The 23,085-nt window shown below is 40.6% G+C and overlaps 1 long non-coding RNA gene across 1 annotated transcript; it reads right to left on the bottom strand.

Annotated features, from left to right (window-relative positions):
- Window positions 1-10,768: 10,768 nt before the first annotated feature.
- LOC139411294 (uncharacterized) lies at window positions 10,769-17,700 on the bottom strand. The gene is made up of 4 exons (XR_011634592.1): window positions 15,632-17,700; window positions 15,462-15,523; window positions 12,651-12,823; window positions 10,769-12,294 (listed from the first exon to the last, which is right to left on the bottom strand). It is a non-coding gene; the product is annotated as an uncharacterized lncRNA (long non-coding RNA).
- Between the last annotated feature and the right edge of the window lie 5,385 nt (window positions 17,701-23,085).

Below are 23,085 nucleotides of genomic sequence, written 5' to 3'. Positions count from 1 at the left end.
GTCGAATACTTCTAATCAGAATGGATCCCTCCTTCATCCATCTTTTTCTCTCTCCCTCTGGCTACCACTGCTGTTCCGTGGGTTGGGTGCCCACAATGGATGACAGCGCATGACTACCGACAACGAACAAGCGTTGGAATGGTGGTGGCCATCTTGAGGACCTCCAGCAGCATGGATTGTATCTCTGTATTTTCAGGTTCCATTGAGTATAATTTTTGATTTTATAAGACCTTTTTCATGCCACTTGAAATGAAATTTCATACCAATTTTGAGGTCTGCGTGCCCCACAAACCTGCTGATATTCCAATGAGTAGGCTAATCACCTAATATAGAAAGGACAAACATCATGCTGGACTCCACCTTAAACTTAAATCTGGTGCTGGATCCTCGTGTGTGTGTGTGTGTGTATAATCCAAAGATCAGAAATAGGTAAATAAACGTACATTTGTATTGCCGCACAAACATTCGGTACGAGCCCATGAAACATTTGCATAATTGGGCACAACCGGCAATCCCAAAGCAGTTCCTTGAACCTGAAGAAACGTTTGAAGACCATTATCTTCAGGTTCAAGGAACTGCTATGGGATTGTCAGTTGTGCCCAATTATGCAAATGTATTTATGTACTCGTACCGAACGGGGAAATTTGAGTTGGACATTTTTTATACGGTAATAATCTCCTATTCTAAGTTAATCAAAGTGTTTTATGAAATCGATGACATCTTTTTTTCATTTGGTCAGGTAACGATCTTAAATTGGAGGAATTTTTTACATACATGAATTCATTAATGCCAGCCATTAAATTATGTTAGTATCCCATAAAGAACATGTTTCCTTTTTGGAAAGATGGCAATTGCTTGCACACTGAGGTGTATAGAAAAGAACCGGATTGAAATACCTTTCTTCATTTCAACAGTTATCATACATTATTTTTTTTTACCATAGCCAACTCCTTTCGCATTAGGCACATTTGTGACTGATTTCTCATTCAATGTACATGCCAAAGATTTCTGTGAACGATTCTTAACAAGAGGGAATAAAGAGTCATTATTGGACAATTGCCTTTAGAGAGTAAGACAAGCGGAATGCATTATTGCAACCACATCAAAGGAATCCCTCTCCTCTCTCAGCAACTTTGGTGTTGTCACGGCTGTTGAAGGAAGAGGACCAAGGTGCAGCATGGTGAGCGTACATTTTCTTTTTATTATAAAAAATAACACCGAACAAAACAATAAACGCTACAAAAACAAACCGTGAAGCTAAAGGCTACGTGCCATAAACAAAGTCAACTTCCCACAAAGACAGGTGGGAAAAAGGGCTACCTAAGTATGGTTCTCAATCAGAGACAACGATAGACCGCTGTCCCTGATTGAGAACCCTACCCGGCCAAAACATAGAGATACAAATAATAGAATATAGAGTACCCACCCCAACTCACACCCTGACCAAACCAAAATAGAGACATAAACAGGATCTCTAAGGTCAGGGTGTGACAGGTGTCCACCTACAGTTCTATTTCAAGGTCGATCAAGGAGGTGGTTAATTGACATTGGCACATATCACACAGTGACCCCAGCTTTGGTAAAGCGTCTGTATCCCCTCTGAGGTTTTGCTATAAGAGACCCTCAATTTTAAGGGATTGTTTAGTTGACTCATATTGGCCTAAGGAAAAAAGCATCACATTTTATGTGTATCGTTCCTGATCGCAGTTTCCCTTGTCACGACTGTGTCCACTGTTATGCCATGATCAGAGGGAACTTTCTTATCCATCCCCAACATGTAACACAAAATATGTTGTATATCTCCTTAAGTGTTCCTGTCACTTTTATTATGTGGATAAGACCAAATGTGGAGTTACGACAAGGATATGTGAGCATAAGAGCTCCTTTCGCGACCATGAGGAAAAAATCACCTGTTGCGAGGCATTTCAAGAGCCATAATCATGAACTAAGTGCCTTACTTTATATGGGTATTGAATTGGTGAAGGCGCCATATAGGGGAGGATATGGGGATAAATGACTTCTCCAAAGAGAGATACAGTACATTCGGAAAGTATTCAGACCCCTTGACTTTTTCCACATTTTGTTACATTACAGCCTTATTCTAAAATGTATAAAATAGTAGTTTCCCCCTCATCAATCTATACACAATACCCCATAATGACAAAGCAAACACAGGTTTTTATACATTTTTCACAAACTTTACTCTGTACCTTGTTGAACCACCTTTGGCAGCGATTACAGCCTCGAGTCTTCTTGGGTATGACACTACAAGCTTGGCACACCTGTATTTGGGGAGTTTCTCCCATTCCTATCTGCATATCCTCTCAAGCTCTGTCAGGTTGGATGGGGAGCGTTGCTGCACATGTAACAGATGTAAATCGTACTCTCCTTGCGTTGTGTTTTGTCCAAATAAATCATCCCAGCCAGTGGTCCCAGTTGAGCACTATTTATTTATGTTGTTAAATAGGAAACAGCACGTTAGTTGTGCAGGGCTTAACGATGTTGATGGCTGTCGATGGTAAAATCTGTAGCATGAAAACAACTGTTAGCAGGGGGTATATGTGACCATTACATCAGTGTATGCTAGCTAACACACTTATTTACAGCAATCATATGCCAAAGCACATCCCAGAAAGACCCTCAATCCCTAACAGGTACCATATACCCACACATGTATAAATCAGTAATGTACAGCAAACTTGTACACATTGTAAAATAGAAAACAGTATTCAGAAAGTGATCTACCCCTTGCATCACATTTTCATACTGTGGAGACCTAACATTCGCAATCTCCCCCTATCTGCATGCGGGGCCACTCACAACACGCCTTGTTGTCATGAGAGTTGAACCAACCAATAAGAATGCTTGAACATTGAATACATCTTTCTTTAGAGGCAAGTGGAAACATAACCAACCCTGTTACAAACAGCTCTTTTCAAGTCTCTCCAGAGATGTTTGATCGGGTTCAAGTTCGGGCTCTGGCTGGGCCAGCTCTAGGATGAGTCTTGGTGGCTCCGAACTTCTTCCATTTAAGAATGATGGAGGCCACTATGTTCTTGGGGACCTTCAATGCTGCAGACATTTTTTGGGACCCTTCCCCAAATCTGTGCCTCGACACAATCCTGTCTCAGAGCTCTACGGTTTTTGCTCTGAAATGCCATTGCCTTGCACACTGAAGAAGGGCTCATATCAGAACGTTCGTGCAGCAATAAACATTTAAATGTAGGTTTATGTACCTGAGTGCTGTCCTATTTATGTTCTTTTGACTAATATCATAGACTAATATTTGGTGCTAATTCACCAGTTGGAGAAGTGGAAACTCAAAACACATTAGCTAGATCCCTACCTCCTAAATATAATTTTCACTTGCAGTAGCAATGTTTGAATCTAACAGTAAAGTAATGACTAATGTCCTAAAATAACGTTGCTGCCATAGCCTAATACCCAATGAGGCCGTTGTAATCAGATGGCCGGCGCACTTGCAATGGCCAATGCTCAAATCCATATCAATATCTTGGTTGTAAAATAGACAGCTGAGAAATATTTTTTTTTACACCTGCACAAAGGTGAGAACATACTCTCTTCAACTGTGACAAGTATTACTAAGGATATATGTGTTTTTCTTAAAGCTAGGATCAGAACACGTTTGTTTTCTACAGGAGCGCAGTGGGAAAGGGTGCAAAAAGTGGCTCGCTCATTATCACTGCAGCAGGCCCAAGTGAAACAGGAAATGGGCAGGGCAGACACTTCCATTAGAGGAATTATGAATCTTTTGCTTTACTGTTTGACCAAATAATTGAATAGCTAAATAGTTGACTAGCTAGCTAACGAGTGCGCTAAGTATCCAAGCTACAAGCAATGTTTCTAATTGGCTATTTTGTAGCCTACCTTACTGTCTGCTCGCTCATCTATCATCATCTGACTTGCAGTGACACATACACACACAGAGTCGTAAGCGACATGAGGAGCGCTCTAGCATCTTGAAAATGCGCCTCGGTAGGAGTAGGCTGTCATTTGATGTAAAGACATTTGGACAGATGTTTGCCTTGGTGGCAACCATTAAGCAGCTGTTGGTGCTTTGGTGTCAACCAGAAAATGTAAACACGAAAACCCATGGCTGTTTCTCAGCTATATGGCACAAAGCAGGTCAATACATTTCTAGCTCCCTTAGGGCACTATTCAGTCTGTATCGCTGAAGACTTACAGATTGCGTGATAGAAATGTAAAGGTCATTTCTGATTGAGCCGCCATGCAGTCTCTGCTAACATGGGGATATTGACTTTAAATTTCAATCACACTAACGCTGCACTTCCGCGATACGGACTGAATAGAGCCATGAGCTCCTATGATATATCACTCAGGGCATCTGACAACTGTCTTTATCAACAGTCATTCTTTTTTTTTGTTATGATTTACTGTCTGTCGATTTGGGAGTACAGGGGGAGTTTCTCCACCTTTGGGGACCACTTTTCTATCTGCACTCAAAGGATATTTGTTGCAGGGCTCATTATTAATTGTTCGGTTCCTTTTCGTCTCTCAGCAGAGCCACATAAGTCATTGATTTGTTCACCTTTGTGTCTGTATAGCCTCTCCCGTGGAGTGCACATTGCACTGTTTAGACTGTTACATCTGTTAGTGTCAATTGTCTAATAAAAAGCTAATCAGTCTGGCACTTAAATTTAGCAAGCAAATTGCTGTCCATCTGTAATTATTGGGACAGCAGTGGTGATTTTAGCATGTAAATCTTGGTGGGGCAAACTCTACATATATTTTTTTAGATGCATGCCAGCAAAGCCACTACACAACACTAAACAGTACATAAATTGTAGTGGTGATCTTTGCATGTAAATCTTGGGGGACAAACTCCCAATTTTTGTTTAGATGTATGCCAGTAAAGCCACAACACTAAACAATAGATTAAATGCACTATAATGGTGAGAAACGCTGCCCACAAACTGTTATGGCCTACATAAAGCTGTCCCAACAGCAGAGCTTTCTTTTCAGCACCATGGAGTGAATCCTTACCACTGCTACACCTGGCCATCAGTGGAGCCTTATCTGGCGGTGAAAAAGTTCATTCAGCCTCATTTACTGCCTTTTTAAAAAGCTTAGCTGAAATGACTGCCTTGCTTAAATAAATGTGGTTTCTACTGACAATTGAGATGTACAAACTATGGCATAAGGGAACGATGAGCGGATAAGAGGCGATCCGTAGTTTCACTAAAGACATTAATGAGCGAGCTAGGACGACGTAGTCAATATAACTATTTGTTTAGTTAGCACTTTTGAAATGTACAGCAACAAAATTCCGAACATTGGCCGTTCTTACAGTATTTTCCCTGTGCACCAAGTCAAAACCGTAGGATAAATAAAGAGGGCATATAAGCAGGCAATGAAAGCTCTTACAATATTTGATGCCGATTCTCTAAAACAGGCTATAGGCTGCATGCACACCACCAAGTCAGAACATTAGGCTAAGTTATGAGGGGGAAAGGGACCACAATTAGGGTGAGGCACATGGGCTACTAACAGCTTACTACACACACTAAGTATTACTTTCTTAGCTACAGAATACATATCTCCCTGGCATATTACATTATTTCTGCAGCGGCATACAATACATTTCTGGAGTCACCTTGTTGTGCGGTGCTCACTTGAACAGAAAGATGGTGCGGCGGTCCTTCTTGTGGGCAAATTCCGAGTTGGATGACCATTCAAAACCTATTTTCCCAGTCGGAGCTCGTGGTTTTCTGAATCACCAGTTGTCTTGAACTCACTGAAGTCTGAGATTTCCAGTTGTTTTGAATGGGGCAGAAGTCATGCTGGATTGACAGCATGACCAGTGTGTATTCAACATTTTCTGGCCTATGGTGTTGCGTGTGAATGTTTATCCTAATGTTTATCTTAAGTTTGGAAAAAGAAACCCAGACTTGGACCGGGCACCCCCTCCACTGAATAGCAGGCAGGAGCCACTGATTCCTTCCAAACCACTCATTGTTGAATTTGTGATTTCCAACTTGTGTAATGTTTATGTCCAATGGCCGATGAGCATCGATACATTTTATCTATGATTTCTATTCATATGACAGGTGTCTGTGTGCCACCCTTTTCCTTGATGACAGCTTTGCACACTCTTGGCATTCTGTCAATCAGCTTCACCTGGAATGCTTTTTCAACAGTCTTGAAGGAGTTCTCACATAGGCTGAGCATTTGTTGTATGCTTTTCCTTCACTCTGCGGTCCAACTCATCCCAAACCATCTCAATTGGGTTGAGGTTGGGTGATTGTGGAGGCCCGGTCATCTGATGCAGCACTCTATTACTCTCCTTCTTGATCAAATAGCCCGTACACAGCCTGGAGGTGTGTTGGGTCATTGTCCTGTTGAAAAACAAATGATCGTCCTACTAACAGCAAACCAGATGGGATGGCGTATCGCTGCAGAATGCTGTGGTAGTCGTGCTGGTTAAGTGTGCCTTGAAATCTAAATAAATCATGACAGTGTCACCAGCAAAGCACCCTCACACCTCCTCCTCCATGCTTCACAGTGGGAACCACACATGCAGAGGTCATCCGTTCACCTACTCTGCATCTCACAAGGACATGGCAGTTGGAACCAAAAATCTCTAATTTGAACTCATCAGACCAAAGGACAGATACAGTGCCTTGCGAAAGTATTCGGCCACTTGAACTTTGCGACCTTTTGCCACATTTCAGGCTTCAAACATAAAGATATAAAACTGTATTTTTTGTGAAGAATCAACAACAAGTGGGACACAATCATAAAGTGGAACAACATTTATTGGATATTTCAAACTTTTTTAACAAATCAAAAACTGAAAAATTGGGCGTGCAAAATTATTCAGCCCCCTTAAGTTAATACTTTGTAGCGCCACCTTTTGCTGCGATTACAGCTGTAAGTCGCTTGGGGTATGTCTCTATCAGTTTTGCACATCGAGAGACTGACATTTTTTCCCATTCCTCCTTGCAAAACAGCTCGAGCTCAGTGAGGTTGGATGGAGAGCATTTGTGAACAGCAGTTTTCAGTTCTTTCCACAGATTCTCGATTGGATTCAGGTCTGGACTTTGACTTGGCCATTCTAACACCTGGATATGTTTACTTTCTATGGATATTTTCTCAAGGCACTGTATACACCAGGCTAATGTCCATTGCTTGTGTTTCTTGGACCAAGCAAGTCTTCTTGTTGTGACGTGACTATCAATAATATGATGACTGCTATTCATTGAATAATTACCTCCTATGTTTATTTATAACTCAATTAAATTAATAATGTAACAATGAATTCATTAGTAATTATGTTTCCTGAATTAACTCAAGAATATATTGATATCATACCAGTCATCAATCAATCATTTCCTCATATCAGTCTCATTCTGAGTGTTTCATAATCCCAGCCTAAGTGATGAATCAGCGGCCTGCTTGGTCTAATGTACATTTTGTTACGAGTCCTTGAAAGCACTACAGCCTGAAAGGCGGTTCCATCATCTTGACACAAACTCTGAGCTCACTTGGGCATAGCTACTGACTGGCACAAGTTTGCAAGAAAAACAATTCTCATTTAGAAGGCTAAAATCACATTTCTATCTTTTCACAAAGAATTTCATATTTAACCATAAGTTTTACAACATTTAGATGTAAATCTGATATATATATATTGTGAAAGCTTTTAAAGTTACAATGTTTCCGTCATAACGTCTTTCTGATCATTTTAATGACATCACAAAATAGACATTAATTTTCTATATTCCATCTGTCATAATTCCCAATATTTGGATTTTGAAATATATTGTCCCAATGTTGATTGTTTGATGTTTGAAGTTTTGGCAGTCTCTCTCTGTTGTAACAAAGGGATTTTTAACTTCTCCATACTGCAGGGGCAAGAGAGAGAAAGTTTACGACTGGTCGTTAAGTCATAAAACCGTCCCAACTCCCCCAAGAGAGGGGGTTCTGGCTATCTTCTAACATTTGCCTAGCCGATGGGTCCTTTTGATCCTCTCCAAGGAGAGAGTCATGACATTCTTATTGGTGTCCTATAGTAGTGGTTTCTTTGCAGCAATTCGACCAGTAAGGCCTGAAATGTGTCTGTTACTTGAACCCAGTGAAGCATTTATTTGGGCTGCAATTTCTGAGGCTGGTAACTCTAATGAACTTATCCTCTGCAACAGAAGTAACTCTGGGTCTTCCTTTCCTGTGGCGGTCCTCATGAGAGCCAGTTCCATCATGGCGCTTCATGGTTTTTGCGACTGCACTTGAAGAAACTTTCAAAGTTCTTGAAACTTTCAAGATTGACTGACCTTCATGTCTTAAAGTAATGATGGACTGTCGTTTCTCTTTGCTTATTTGAGCTGTTCTTGCCATAATATAGACTTGATCTTCTGTGTACCAACCCTACCTAGTCACAACACAACTGATTGCCTCAAACGCATTAAGAAGGAAAAAAAATCCACAAATTAACTTTTAACAAGGCACACCTGTTAATTGAAATGCATTCCAGGGGTTCTACCTCATGAAGCTGGTAGAGAGAATGCCAAGAGTGTGCAAAGCTGTCATCAAGGCAAAGGGTGGCTACTGAAGAATCTCAAATATAAAATGTATTTGGATTTGTTTTACACTTTTTTGGTGAAAACATGATTTCATAGTTTTGATGTCTTCACTATTATTCTACAATGTAGAAAATAGTAAAAATAAAGAAAAACCATTGAATGAGTATGTGTGTCCAAACTTTTGACTAGTACTGTATATAAAAAATATGAACTTGCTAGCGTCAGCCAAGTTATTTTGTTAAATCAAATTTATTTATATAGCCCTTCGTACATCAGCTGATATCTCAAAGTGCTGTACAGAAACCCAGTTACAGTTAACTACCTTGATGTTGCAAGTCCCATCAGCCTCCAACAGTTTCAAATTTTAATTTAGAAAATTCAGACTGCGACAAGATTCATCTGATGCATTCTAAACGTAAAATATATTATACTGCTCCCTCGGTCTCGAGACGCTTGAGAATGCTTACATGCTGACCACACCGCTCGCATTACGTGCGCGAGCGTTGCAAAATAAATGTACACATACGTTATTCAATCATTTCATCCAAACTGCTTGCGCGCTTCAATGAGCGTCTTGTCTAAAATATAACTTGGTTCTATTTTTTGACGCATGAATCGCTGCAAGTCCCGCCTCCTCATTGGGTTTTAGGAGCATATACGCCATGTGGGTGATTGAAAGATGAAATGAGGTCCACATTCCAGTCCAGTTGGTGGTGGTAATGCACCATAAAGTTGGTTGCAAACGGCTATATAAAATCCAAAGAAGAAGACTGAAGGGAGAGATTACTAGAAACCAACTAGGTTCACCCTTTTATCTGTGGATTAATTGTCGGAGTAGAGGACCTTGTGCATTTCAGATAAAATAACAACCCAAAGTTTATATCCCAGGACAAATCAGCTAGCTAGCTAAATGGCCATGAATGTTTCATGCATTTTGACCTGTCCCCAAATTAATACAGTTGGTTCAGAGTTCGTTTTGATATTTCAACCTGCGTGTCCTGATTGCGTCGGGACAAAATCAACACGCGCACGATGGCACGCGCATGCCTGGTCTAGTCAGCATGTTAGCCAACAGAAGAAAACAAAAAACAAGTGGGAAGTTGGGAGTATCTATTATGGTGTAACGTGACTATCATTAATGTGATGACTGTTTTTAATCAAATCAATTATGTTGAATTATTATGTGATTAAATTAATCATGTAACAACTCATTAGTAACTTGGGGCACCACGGGAAAACGTATTTAACGATTTATTATCTCCTGAATTAATCTCAATCTATAGATAGGAATTTATCCTATAACAGTCACTTATTCATGTATTATTACCTCAGTCTCCTTCTGAACGTCGTTGACCTCGTAAATCTGCACGAACCCTAGCCTAAGTGATGATTCAGCGATACACAAATTGGCTTATTTATCTACCAACTCACTAAATAATCACACAGAAATACACACACACAGTGTAGATGATTTATTACTAACATAATGCAATGAAACACAGTCCCTAGTGGACTAACCCGATATGACAGCTTGTTACACAATGGAAAGGGGGTGGGGAAAGATAAGGAGCGGGAGAGACAAAGAGAGTGGACTTATCGCACATACAGTTGAAAAACACTCACTGTAAATATGGATATTTAGTACCCTAACAACCGCTCATTCAGAAAAGGAATGCAATACACATTTACGCGTAGATGTCTTTCTCTGTCGTCTCTCTGTTGAACTCGATAGTTCAATGTGGTGGCTCGATGTAAGTCTCTGGTGGTCCACCAGAGGTCACAATTTCTTTAGTAGTTGTAGGCTTCTTTTGTTCTGGAGTGTTCGTTAGAATGGATCCATCAGAGGTGAATCACACAGTGGTGATAGGAAACTGTTCTTTTGTTCTACATAGACTACTTTAAATTACCCAACTGTAGAGATTTAACCATTGGTAACATATTCAGCTCACGCTGCACGTAGACTGGTCTCAATGGTTGATTATTCAGGGTACAGCTAGGACCACTTTACACACCGGCAGCAACCCGGCATTTTTGGTCTAATGTTAATTTCCTTACGAGTCCTTTTATGCTTAGGTAAAAAGGGGTGTTCCATCATGCTGACACGAAGTCTGTGCTCACGAGGACGTGGTTACTGACTTAGCAAATGTTTATACGAAAAACAATTCTCATTTAGAAGGCTAAAATCACATTTTATCTTCACAACACTATTCTTATACTTAATCATTTATTTTATACAACATTTAGATGCAAATCTGATCAATACATTGTGAAAGCTCTTAAAGTTACAATGTTACTCCATCCTTAATGATATCACAAAATAATAAACCCACCAACCATTCCAAGCGTTTGGATTTCAAAACTAATGTTCTAATGTCCAATCTTTGGATGTTAAAGTTTTTAGCAAGAGTCTCTCTGTAACACTCAGACATTCAATACTGCAGAGCCATAGGGAGAGTTTCTGCCAGGTATTTACAATCCAGTCGTTAAATCATAAAACCGGGCCAACTCCCCCAGGAGAGAGTTTGGCTATCTGTCAGCCATTGGCCTAGCTGATCCGGCACCTTTGATCCTCACCAAGGAGTGACAGTCATGACAATTATATAGATAAGATACTCAAGTGGCCACTCTAACAATGAAAATACATGTCTTCAAAGATGGAAGGAAGTCGGGAGGAGGCGAGATCAGGTGGGACCATTCTAGCGAATGAGAGGGCAGTTACACGCTTGAACAACATGCATAACACCAATATAAAGTAATTTTTCTACCTTCATTAAATTATTTGATACGGTAATACAAAGTTGGAAAAACTAAAATTGCCCTGCCAACTATTAGCCCATTTACTTGTCTTCTCAGCCAGCCAGAGCTGACGCCATAACATCAAAATGCCATAGTGGTAGCTAGTCCACTTAACCATTGAACACCCCAACCAAAGAGAAATAGGCCTAATATGAGTGTATGAATAATCACATTCATATTCTAAGTATGTAATATATAAGATTGTGGTAGGAAGTAGAGAGCAATTTCCTGTTGTGTTTTCATTTTTGTTTCATGTCAGACATTGGGACCACCAAGAACTGTGTTTTCCAGTCCGGTGAGCTACACTGTTTTGTGAGTTTGTGGTCCCTCAGATCAGTCTTTTCCCTGTGACCTCACAACCTTTCTGAGTTTTACAGTGAGGAGAATCTGATGAACATAGTATTTCTGTTCTGGTAAAAAGTACAGGTCAGTCGTGACGGAGTCTAGTGTAGTGGTCTAAGCTCCCCGACTCTGTACCAGATATGCCCCCTGGCAACAGGGATTGGGCCCCCTGGCAACAGAGATTGGGCCCCACCTCTGCCACCCTCTGTCTATGCCCCTACTATGTTTCAATCTTTACATTTCCAGCTGTATTGTGAAAAACAAAAATAAAACATTTAAGAAAAAAAAAAAAGGTTCAGGTCGGTCAACCCATGGACAGTGCTGAATTCCAAATCGACCCCTTCTCGTAGCCCCTTCTCGTAGCCCCGAAACAGTGACACTGCATGTGTCATGTTTAACTCCACTGAAATCCATTGCAAGCTTAAGTGGGCAATCAGAGTACATTTTTAGTACGAAGTGTTGAAAGTAGGACTGATCAAAGTAATGAATCAGTTTAATCTATTGGCAGTCCGCTCATCCCTCTTTACAAGACCTCAGAACTCTTGTCTTGTGTGTCAGGAAGGATGTTCTGTTCGCAAGTCTGTTGTTGAAGAGGCTGTAGAGAAAGTACATTATTCATCATTACCAAACAGATCACCCTCCTCCAACAGTTACATCAAGTTAAAGAGACCGCCCCTCTCCCTGTCTTCACTCACTACCTACCTACATCGCACGCTTTCTCAATCACAGGCAAGCACTCCAATGCACACTATATGGTAGGTTAGTGGAACAGTTGGCAAAGACCAGTTGGTGTAGGCTAGTTTCAGTCAGAGCATCAGTGATGACATTGTGACTGACGCTACAACACAGGAAGAGAGGAATAGAATGAGTGGTCAATAATTGATCGGACAATACTTATCTGCACAAAATGGATCGATGGACACACACACACACAAACTAAAACATACTCACCCCAGAATTTGTCCTCTGTGCAGGTTTGTATGGAGGGGCTGTAGGTGGTGGTCTGTGAATTGATAGTGCCGAGGTCCAGTTCTGGCAGCACCTCTGAGTAGCCCAGAACAAGAGATCCACAGGCCTGCCAGTCTAGCTTGGTCTTCACGAGGTCCAGCTCCCCATCTGAGACTCTGCACAGGGACACGGCACACATCAAAGTTTTGCTGAAATTGGGAAGATAAAACCAAGAGATAACATCACAGTATATGTGAGAGCTGTTGAGCAGGTCGGGAGCTTCAAGTTCCTCGGTGTCCACATTACTAAGGATTTATCATGGTTCAAACACACCAACACAGTCGTGAAGAGGGTACTACAACACTTCTTCCCACCCAGGAGGCTGAAAAGATTTGGCATGGGACCTCAGATCCTAAAAAAGTTATACAGCTGCACCATTGAGAACATCTTGACTGGCTGCATCACCGCTTGGAACGGCACTGCTTGGCATCCGACCGCTAAACGCTAGGGTAGTTCAGGCGGGCGGCCCAGTTCATCACTGGGGCCGAGCTCCCTACCAGGACCTCTGTACCAGGCTGTGTAAGAGAAAGGCCCTAAAAATGGTCAAAGACTCTAGCCACCCAAGTCATAAACTGTTCTCTCCGCTACCGCACGGCAAGTGGTACTGATGCACTAATTCTGGAACCAACAGGACCCATTACGTCATTACAGACCCTGGTTTGATTCAAGGCTGTATCACAACCGCCGTGATTGGGAACCCATAGGGCGGGGCACAATTGGCCCAGCGTCATCATTGTAAATAAGAATTTGTTCTTGACTGACTTGCCTAGTTAAATAAATAAATAAAAATTACATACAGTATATACCTCCATTACCTCATACTCCTGCACATCTACTCAATACTGGTACCCCTTGTATATTGCAAACAGCAAACGTATTCAAACGCCATCAACATGTTACTTGTATTAACTGTAAGAACAACTAAGAAAGCCTACAATCGAACACAGGAGACATCTCAGCACGCTATGTTAGAGGACAAAAGGACAAAATGAGCTTCATAAGATTTTATCTTACAATAGGGTTAAAGCTAAAGCCACAGTCTAAGATATTCCAGTATTTTTTAAACAAAGCCTATTAATGAAACAAAGCCTACCCTTTTATTTTCAAAGAATCAACGTAATATTAATAAAAACTTTCTTAACCAAAAAGCTAGGGACATAATGCCCTAAGCTATGGACATATTACTCCATTGTTTATGTTGCCATAGGAGACTTGTAAGGGCCATCACCTTCAGACAGATCTGAAAAGGGGTGCTTTGTCCAAAAGAGGCAGGATGCACAGCAGAGGTCTTTACGGATATACCCAAACCAATTACCTGGGATCCGACCCGTTATTGTGTAGTTGACCCTCGGATCCCGGGTCAGATCACGCTCGTTGGCTACAGACCTCTGATATGTCTGAAAATATATTAAATACCGAAAAGATCCTAAATGATATTTGAAGATGAATGCATGGCATTTGGTTCAGTCAATTGCATTAATCTCTCTCCTCCGCTTGTCTGCCTCTCACTCTGTCTGGCTTAAGTACTCGCTACAGGAAACATTGTTTCAACTCACTGTTTCCCCTCGCCAATGAGCTCCGAACAGACACAGCTGTATTTGCACAAGGGAGAAGTGTTCAGGTACACTAATTCATGACATTTCTACTGGAGATTTGGGATGAGCAATCTGTTGTATTTTACACTGAGACGTGCTGTGGTTACTTAGGCCTATCGAGAAGGAGAGTGTTGGAAAGATTTTTGAAATACAGTGAGGAACTATTCTCATTCGCAATGGATGTAAAACACTCTGTTGACTTTGTGTGAGGTGACGGAAAAAAACACAGAAGCACCGCAGCTCATAAGTGGTGGTGAGTTAAGACAATCAGAATTACTATCAGACATCCCCATATGGGAATATTTATAGGCCTACATTTGCGTACAGGCCAGGTATCCGACCCATACTCGAGTACATACTGTACTCGATACCATCTACTGTATCTTGCCTATGCTGCTCTGTACCATCACTCATTCATATATCCTTATGTACATATTCTTTATCCCCTTACACTGTGTACAAGACAGTAGTTTTGGAATTGTTAGTTAGATTACTTGTTATTACTGCATTGTCGGAACTAGAAGCACAAGCATTTCGCTACACTCGCATTAACATCTGCTAACCATGTGTATGTGACAAATAAAATTTGATTTGATTTGAGGTACTTTATGTGTGCTCAAGAAAAAAATATACAAATAAACAAAGGGCAAACAATTCACAATGAAACAATGAATGTGTACGAAAAAGCGGGAGACAGCCGCATTCTGGAGAGACAGCCGACTAGTGCGTCTTCGCCACACACACCTCTTCCCTTCATATTGTGTTGACATTTTAAATTGGGGATGTCATTTATGAAAATATTAAGCTATATTACTTTAGTTTAGCCTACAACAGAAAATGCATGTGAAACGTTAAAGTTCACTGCCTAACAGACAAGTCAAAACAATTCTGCTGGCTTGCGTATCAATAAAGCACAGCATTTTCTTTTTCTTTTTTCGGATACATATGGGTTCGATACAGACCTGGATCAGATTCTCCCTCATTTCGGATATATTTTGGGTCGGATCTGGTACACCTTGGACCTGAATCAGATTGGGCTTTGATTTTCACACAAACAAATTGTGGGTCCTGTCCGGTGTCGGATGGGAATTTCACAGATTCAATTCAGTTTGGATAAAAATTTCAAGATCCGAGAAGACCTCTAATATACAGTACTCACAGTCACTGGTTCAACTTTAATGAGAATCTCTCATGGTGGACATCACAAACCTGGAACTCGGCCTGCAGAAAGACAGAATGCATAGTCATGGTAAAAAACAACAATTGAATAAACTAAAGAGCTACTTAAATTAAATAGTGAATAGTTTTCGAAGTGAATGAAGCTCTCACCTTTTGCAAATTATTTGATATTTATATATAAAAGCATGTTCTTCCTGAAGTCTACAGAAATGTGCAACGTTGAATGTTGCAGCAGATAGAAAAGCACTGCAGTGCATTTGTCCTAATGAAAACATCTTGATCTCCAACAAAAATATAGAGATAAAACAGGCTCTCAAAAACGGATTACCAAAATATGATTAAAAAAAAAAGGTATTTAAAAAAATAAAGCATGATTCATTTTGAACAGTAGAAAAGTTGACAACTTTCAGAGCCTTGCTCTCCATCTTGTTTCTATTTAAGTTGACCATTCAAGAAGGCAATTCAATGGTCATACAAAAAAGTGAGGGGAAAAATGGTCCAGAAATAAGCTAATAACACTAAAATAATGACTGGTCTCCTTTCAAAATGAGATTTTTTTTCATTCAATTAGTCTTTTCAAAAACAAGACCAGGCATCAAAAGAAGGCCAAGGAAATATGCAAATTCAACCATTGAGACGAAGCATGGATGATGGATAAGCGTTATTTGACGTTCAATATTTACTGACACCGCGTTTGAACATCATTAGGCTATACAGTATATCACAAAATAGGTATATAGTCTAACTATATTATACTTGCATCTACTTATTGTCTGAGGTTGCATTGCTGTTTATCTTTCACCAGTCTGAACACAAAAGTTAAGGTGCTAGAAAGAAAATCACGTTCATGCAACATTTTTGAAAGAGCTGTATAGGCAATGTCATCACCAGGTTACAGGGACAAAGTTAAACCTGTTATAAAAAAGGTTCTGTCCTGTATAGTCCTACTGTGGTTCATTAGTAAATAAATAAACAAATAAAAGACTCATCCACTCTGTCATGTCTATTCCTTTACAATTTTCATTCTTCTGCAGGTGTGGCAGAGAGCTTTTCTTCTTCCTTTGCCTACACTGTCTGGAATGTTTTCCTCATTGACACTATTTTTGGTTCATCCAAAAAGGACAGCCATTCCCAAGTCTGATTCTTCTTGCACATGTCCATGCCTTCAATGGCAATACTGACTGCATTTGACTTAGCTTTTTGCAATTGATCTAATATTGCCAAATCCTTTCTGAATCGATCATTGTTTTGTGACAAGAGCTCTAAATTGACTGGAAGCATCATAGAACATACCTTCAGAAAACTGGCTAGGATCAACTCAACAATCTGAACAGTCAACTCAAAAAAGTCTGTGTTGGTCCACATGGTAAGCCTATCAAACACAAGGTTCTTGGGTACCTCAATGTCATCAAACAAGCATGCATTTCCTTCAACAAGGCCTCTCCCATCTTCCTGCCATTCCTTGAGTTTGGTAACAAGGGTTTGGTATCTTTCTTCCATCTCCAACACGTTTCCCTTCAAAGTTAAGGCTCTCCAGAGAGGATCAATGATAAGCTTCGAAACCAGACCCAGAGCTCTGCATCCGGCCTTGAACTGTTGAACCTCCAAATCAGCAACAACTGCCACAAGCAAACTACTCTCAGCTCCGTATGTACAGGTAAACTCAACCAAATCATCATGGATGCTATACACCCCAGCAGAATTATGAAACAGACCATCAATTCTATGTCCAATGGATAGAGACAAAGGAACTTCATCAAATTATTTTTTGCTGGTCAAAAAGATTTTGAACGGAACAAGCTGACCGTCCTCTGCCCATCCAAGCTCTTGCACAGCATCACTCACAGAACTCACCAAACGCACTGTTCCAGACTCCAACTCTGTTGTCCCAATGTTAGGGGAGCTATGGACTCCTACTTCCTTATCTCCTAAAATCATATTTTCCCAAAGTAGAAGACTTGTTTTTGCCTGGTGAGCAAAGCCATCAATCAAATGTAAGCCACAGAAGAGCTGACTTACAAGGCACATCATTGTCTTTTCAGTGGAACTAAAGCCACAATGTTTCTCAACCATCAGTGGTAGGATGTCTGATCTGTATTCAGCGAGGATTTGTTCAAATGTCTTTTCGGAACCAGTCCCATCACCAAAACACTTTGAAAAGGTTACAAAAATCCATCTCATCTGTTGCATTTCACCACTCGTAACAATTTCATTGATCATTTTCCTGCAAATGTAAACTTGGTAGTTCTCTGGGCATGGGGTTTGCTCTGTGACCCCAGAGTGAACGCCAGACTCCTTTAAGCAGAAGTCAGTGGGTCCATTATCTTGGCCAAGCTTGACAGTTTCATCTGTTTCGATAGAGATGATCTCTTCAGCATGCAGAGACCATGCAGTCCTTGCATCAGCGACCAGATATTTCAAACCGGTCTTGTTAACCATCTTCTGATAGTTCATCTTCTCCTCTGTATCATTTGCCTCTTGTATCCTTTTCAAATCCAATTGTCTTTTTGACAATCTTGCAGGTGGAGTAGCTTCTATTTTCTTGTATTGTCTAGTCACAAGCGGTATTATAAACACTTCTTTTGAAAAGTCTTCATTTGTGACATGTTTCCGTTTAGCCATTCGTTTCAGTTTAGATGAAATATGTATGGCAAATTGACAGCGTTTCTGATTTTGCAAATGTAGATCAAAATTATATTCCAGTATATCATAGACAGTATACATATAAGCCTTTTTTGTATTTTTTGCAAACTTATGAACCTCATACATTACGCCATTTGTCAGTAACTGTGAGTCAAGTTTTGTTTTGGATGGTGGTTTGGATCTCACATCAAGTTCCACACCTACTTCTTTGCACAAGGGGTAGCAGTTTTTCACCACTTTCTCTGCAAAGGGCATCACGTTTCCCTTTTTAATTTTGCTGATAGGGACCTTAGTTTTTCCGGCTGACAATGTGAGTCCAGTCTCGTTGGAGATGGTCTGTTTCTTCACAGACTGAGAAACTAGGCCTACTCGTCTACCTCTATGAAATTTCTCTGCCTTCGTGTCTCTTACTTTGCAAGTGGCTCTTTCTCCCTTTTTCCTTCTCAAATCTAATCATCTTCTTTCTGTTACATTTTTCAGTCCTTGATATTTCCACACAATTGAGTCAATGACCTGCATTTTACTGGAAATCACTGCAGGTTTCTTTCTTGTGCCAACCCCCAGTGAGAATGATTCCTTTAAATATGGAGGTTTCCTTCTATGTGCCATGCATGTCATTTTCTTAACAACTCGTCTCAAATTTGTAATAATATAGGTAGACAGCTTGGTTTTCTCAATAGGCAAATCAAGATCAAAATTGTGCTCTAGGACATCAATGACAATTTGCTTGTAAGTTCCACAAACATCTTTGGCAAAATTACCAAGTTCAATCATTACACCTTTGGTCAATAATTCCAAATTAAGTTTCTCTTTTGCCCCAAAATTGGATTTCACATCAAGTTCTAATCCTATTTTCTTACAGAGGGGATAGGGGTCCTTCATTGTTTTTGATATTGTAGAGGCCATTAGATGCCCGTTTTGGTCCCTTGCAAGGCTGTACGCCGTTCCACCAGCACACTGCGTTACATCTTTCTCAGTTAACAGGTTGTCTGTCTTGACATGCTGAGTAAGTCTGGATACGATGTCCAGATGAGATTTGTCCATTAAGAGCGTGTCAGCAGGTTCAAGATTTTCTGACACACGGTCATAATTCTTTGCAGTTGAAAGGGCATATTTTTAACCTTTTATCGTGTTGGGATCAGGAAGGGTAAACACCTCCATTACCAATTCAGGTTTTCCTAGAACAGTTTTTCGTTTTCTCATCAATTCTCTTAATTTGTGCATAGTACGTGTCGCAAAATCATACCTTTGATGCTTTTGCAAACCAAGATCAAAGTTGTACTCTAGAATGTCACAGACAACATGCTGCTGAGCTCTATTAACTTCTTATAGCAAAATCAGAAACCTCAACCATCACACCTTTAGTTAGCAACTGCACATCTAGTTTCTGATTGGATCCAGACCCAACATTGAAATCCAATCCAATTTTCTTGCAGTTGGAGTATGGATCCTTCAACTTTTTTCCAGCTGACGACCTTTGCGAAATATGTTTTGAGTAATTAACACGATGTCGCCACATATCTCCATCTTTTCTCCCTTTTTGTGCCTTGACCATTTTCTTCCCTCTTTTTTTAATTTTAACGTCGTAGTCTTCCTCTTGAATAGAGGTTGAAGTAAATGGTTTACAATAGGCTGGAAGAATAGGCCTGTGAGTCCTCATATGACATGGTTGCAGCACTGGAGTTAAATGACTGTCACTTGCTATTGCAGGTGAAATGATCAGAAATGGTTTGGCAATACTTTGACTTGGGAGATTAACATAATCAGTCAGCACTTGATCATTGTTTAGTGGCTGTATTTGAAAGCTGCTAAATATCTGTGCAGTTGGGTTGATTTGTCCTCCCAAAGAAACACTTTCTGCAACTAAATGTTGCGACTGAGAAAAGGTACATACTTTTCCAATTTGAATATCATTGGGAGATATGTAAAAACATGGCTTATCTTTGATTAAATTCCCTACAGGGGTGCTTGGGTTATCCTGTTCTGTGTGAACATGGACAACACCTTTACCACCCACATTTACAGCTGGAGCACCAACTGTTGTTGAATTAATTTGAATCTCCCTATCACTTGATTTTGTATCTTCTAACGGAGCACAAATAAGGCTTTGTTTTGTTGTGTCATTCCAATTTTCGGCATATGAATAACTTGCATTAAAAGAGTCAGATAAAATGACAGCTGGGGATATCTCCATCTCATCCTCCTCTGGCTTTATATCTACATCCATCTCACACCGACTAAACTAGCTATCTGGGTGACACCCAGGGTCAACTTAAATATAGTTTGGTTAGACCTAGAAAATGTCCAAGTAGCTGACCAGGCCTATCTCCTTAAGCATATCAATCCAATTGATTTTTATAAAGTCCTTTTTATAACAGTGAAAATGGTGAGTCTGAGGAAATAGGTTATGTAATATTAGATATAGTGGTGTAACTACAGATGATTCCAAGTTTAAGGTTTGGCCTACACCAACTGACCAAGGGAGTCCACACACTCTACCTCTCTGTCTGCTTGTAAAAATGACTGTTTATTACACCACAACACCTAATGGGTGCTTTGTGTCCTGAATTACCCCCACAGTTTATCAAACTAACCTCAGGCTAACTGACAAGCCTAACTTGCATCTCACTGCAGTAACGTTAAATCCAATGAGACTTGGCACATAACAAATGCGTATTGTGAGTACCACCAAGTAGCCAACTCATCTAGCTAACTATGTATTGAGGTCTATATTGACGGCAAATATGCCACTTGCAAGGGCGCATTGATTGCAGAACATGAATTATTAGTACATAGAGTAGCCTATTGTTTGTCATAGACTAGTGGTTCACATCAAATAGCCTCGCTAAGCTTGCTAACGTTAGTTAGCTATTACTGTAGCTACCTTGATTTTGCAGGTCCCCCTTAGCCTTCCATAAGACAGTTTGGAACTTGAAAAAAGTTGGTGCTACAGTAAAGTACTTCATCTTCCAGGTGGGTAACGGTTAGCTTATTCCGGAAATGTGAATGCTCTGAGTCCGAGATAGTGAGATCCTATTGGACCGTTATAGTATTTATTAGCATTTTTCCGTTAGGGAACGCCTACCCTGATGTGCGCGTGTGCAATAACTCAATTCGCCCTCGCAGTCCTACAAAACGATAATTTTTATTTATTTTTATTTTTAACTTTGGCAAAGGGTAAAGTCTACAAAACGCAGTCCACTCTGTTTGTAACAGATTATAATTTGGGAAACAGAAAACTGTATGTAGACCAAATATTTCTTAAATTAGAAAATTGGCAGAATGTAGGCCAAAATCAATCTCTGTCCACATTCTCCCACTTCTCGGCTACTGGGCTTCCTCTCATCACCCAATTTGGTAGTGAGTGGAAATGCCACCCGGATGCTTAACATTTATACATCTGGTGAAATATCTGTCTCATTGTTCTATTTGTGCTCGGAGTGTGTCTGAAAGTCGGCGTTGCAAAAGAAGGGGGAAATTAACAGCGATGGGTGTAACATCAGCGCTCCATTATTGCTTAGATCGGCCGTAGGGTGCACCGGAGGTCAGTTTAATATTTATATAGCAGGTTAAGAGAACTAACATAGCAGCTGCCAAAGAAGAAGAGTTAGTTCAGTATTGGACACGCAGTCAAATGGTGTACAAGAAAAAAAGTGGAACATATTATGCATAAATATGCAGTGGGGGATTGCACAAGCCTTCTGGAAGATCTGGTGAAGGAGATGATGGTGGACAAGAAAAAAAGGACAAAAAGTGTAATATATTTTGAGTGAATATAGAATGGAGGATCTCAGAACTTTTTGAAGAGCTTGAGGAGGAAATTGAACATGACGAGAGTGAGGATGAATTAACTGTGGCAGGTGCAGTGATGACTGCTGCGAAGAAGTTGAGTGTAGAGGGAAGCAGTATGTTGAGGAAGGTTGGTGTCGAGTGCAAAAAGGGGGATACGTGCCCAAGAATTTCAGAGATGGAACCTGGCGAGAGTGAGGATGAAGTACCTGTGGTGAGGACCGCCGAGTTCGGGCCTTGTCCCGAAGATGATGAGGATGATTATGGCCCAGTGGGAGTGAGATTTGTAGAGACAATGGATCATTGCATTTTGGCTGATCCATATGTGGCGTCAAGCTGTGGTGTAGGATAGGTTGGGAACTGTTGAGTTGTTGAAGGTAACTAGGAGTGGACTCATGTAGATTTGTGTTTCCTCCACCCAGAAGGAGCGGGTGCTCCGGATTACGCAATTAGGGACAAGAATTGTGACTTGCTTTGCTCTCCGGAGCAGGGCGCTGATGAAAGGAGTGATACCAGGTCAGCACTAAGTGTTAAGGAGGAGCAGTTGAAACTTAAGATTCCCGGTGTCTGTGACACATACAGTTAGGTGAGACGTAGATCTGGTGGAGAGTGTGGGGAAACAGAAGACTTTGTCTGTCATGCTGAGTGTTTATGTAGAGTCTTTGCCAGATAAGGTCAGGGTAGGAAGTGTCAGTTATCCCATGAAAGCTTTTGTTTCCCAAAAATACTATTGTTTTAGGTGTCAAGTTTATGGGCATGTTGCAGCAGTGTGTAGGAGGGAGATGCCTAGATGTGAAAAGTGTGTAGGAGGGCATAAGATGATGGAATGTGTGGTATCGGTGGAAAACGTTATGGATGTTAGTTGTAGGGCTGCCCATGGGGCTGAAGATCGGAGGTGTCCGGTGAGAGAAAGGCAGGTTGAGGTTGCCATGGTTATGTATTTAACCTTTATTTAACTAGGCAAGTCAGTTAAGAACAAATTCTTATTTACAATGATGGCCTAGAGTAGTACAGAAAGTGTTGAATGCCAAAGCAGTGAAGAGAGTGGTAGTGGAAGATGGGAACAGGGTGAGGGATTCTGAGAGGATTCCTGTGAGTAGGCAGAGACCAAGAGAGAGTGATGGGAAGAATATGTGCTTCAGTAAGGTGGGCTTTTAGCATTTATAGCCATG

Source organism: Oncorhynchus clarkii, chromosome 6, assembly GCF_045791955.1.
Source record: "Oncorhynchus clarkii lewisi isolate Uvic-CL-2024 chromosome 6, UVic_Ocla_1.0, whole genome shotgun sequence".
Taxonomy (NCBI): domain Eukaryota; kingdom Metazoa; phylum Chordata; class Actinopteri; order Salmoniformes; family Salmonidae; genus Oncorhynchus; species Oncorhynchus clarkii.
Note: the sequence above shows the minus strand (reverse complement) of the source record. Positions and strands in the feature narration are given on the sequence as shown.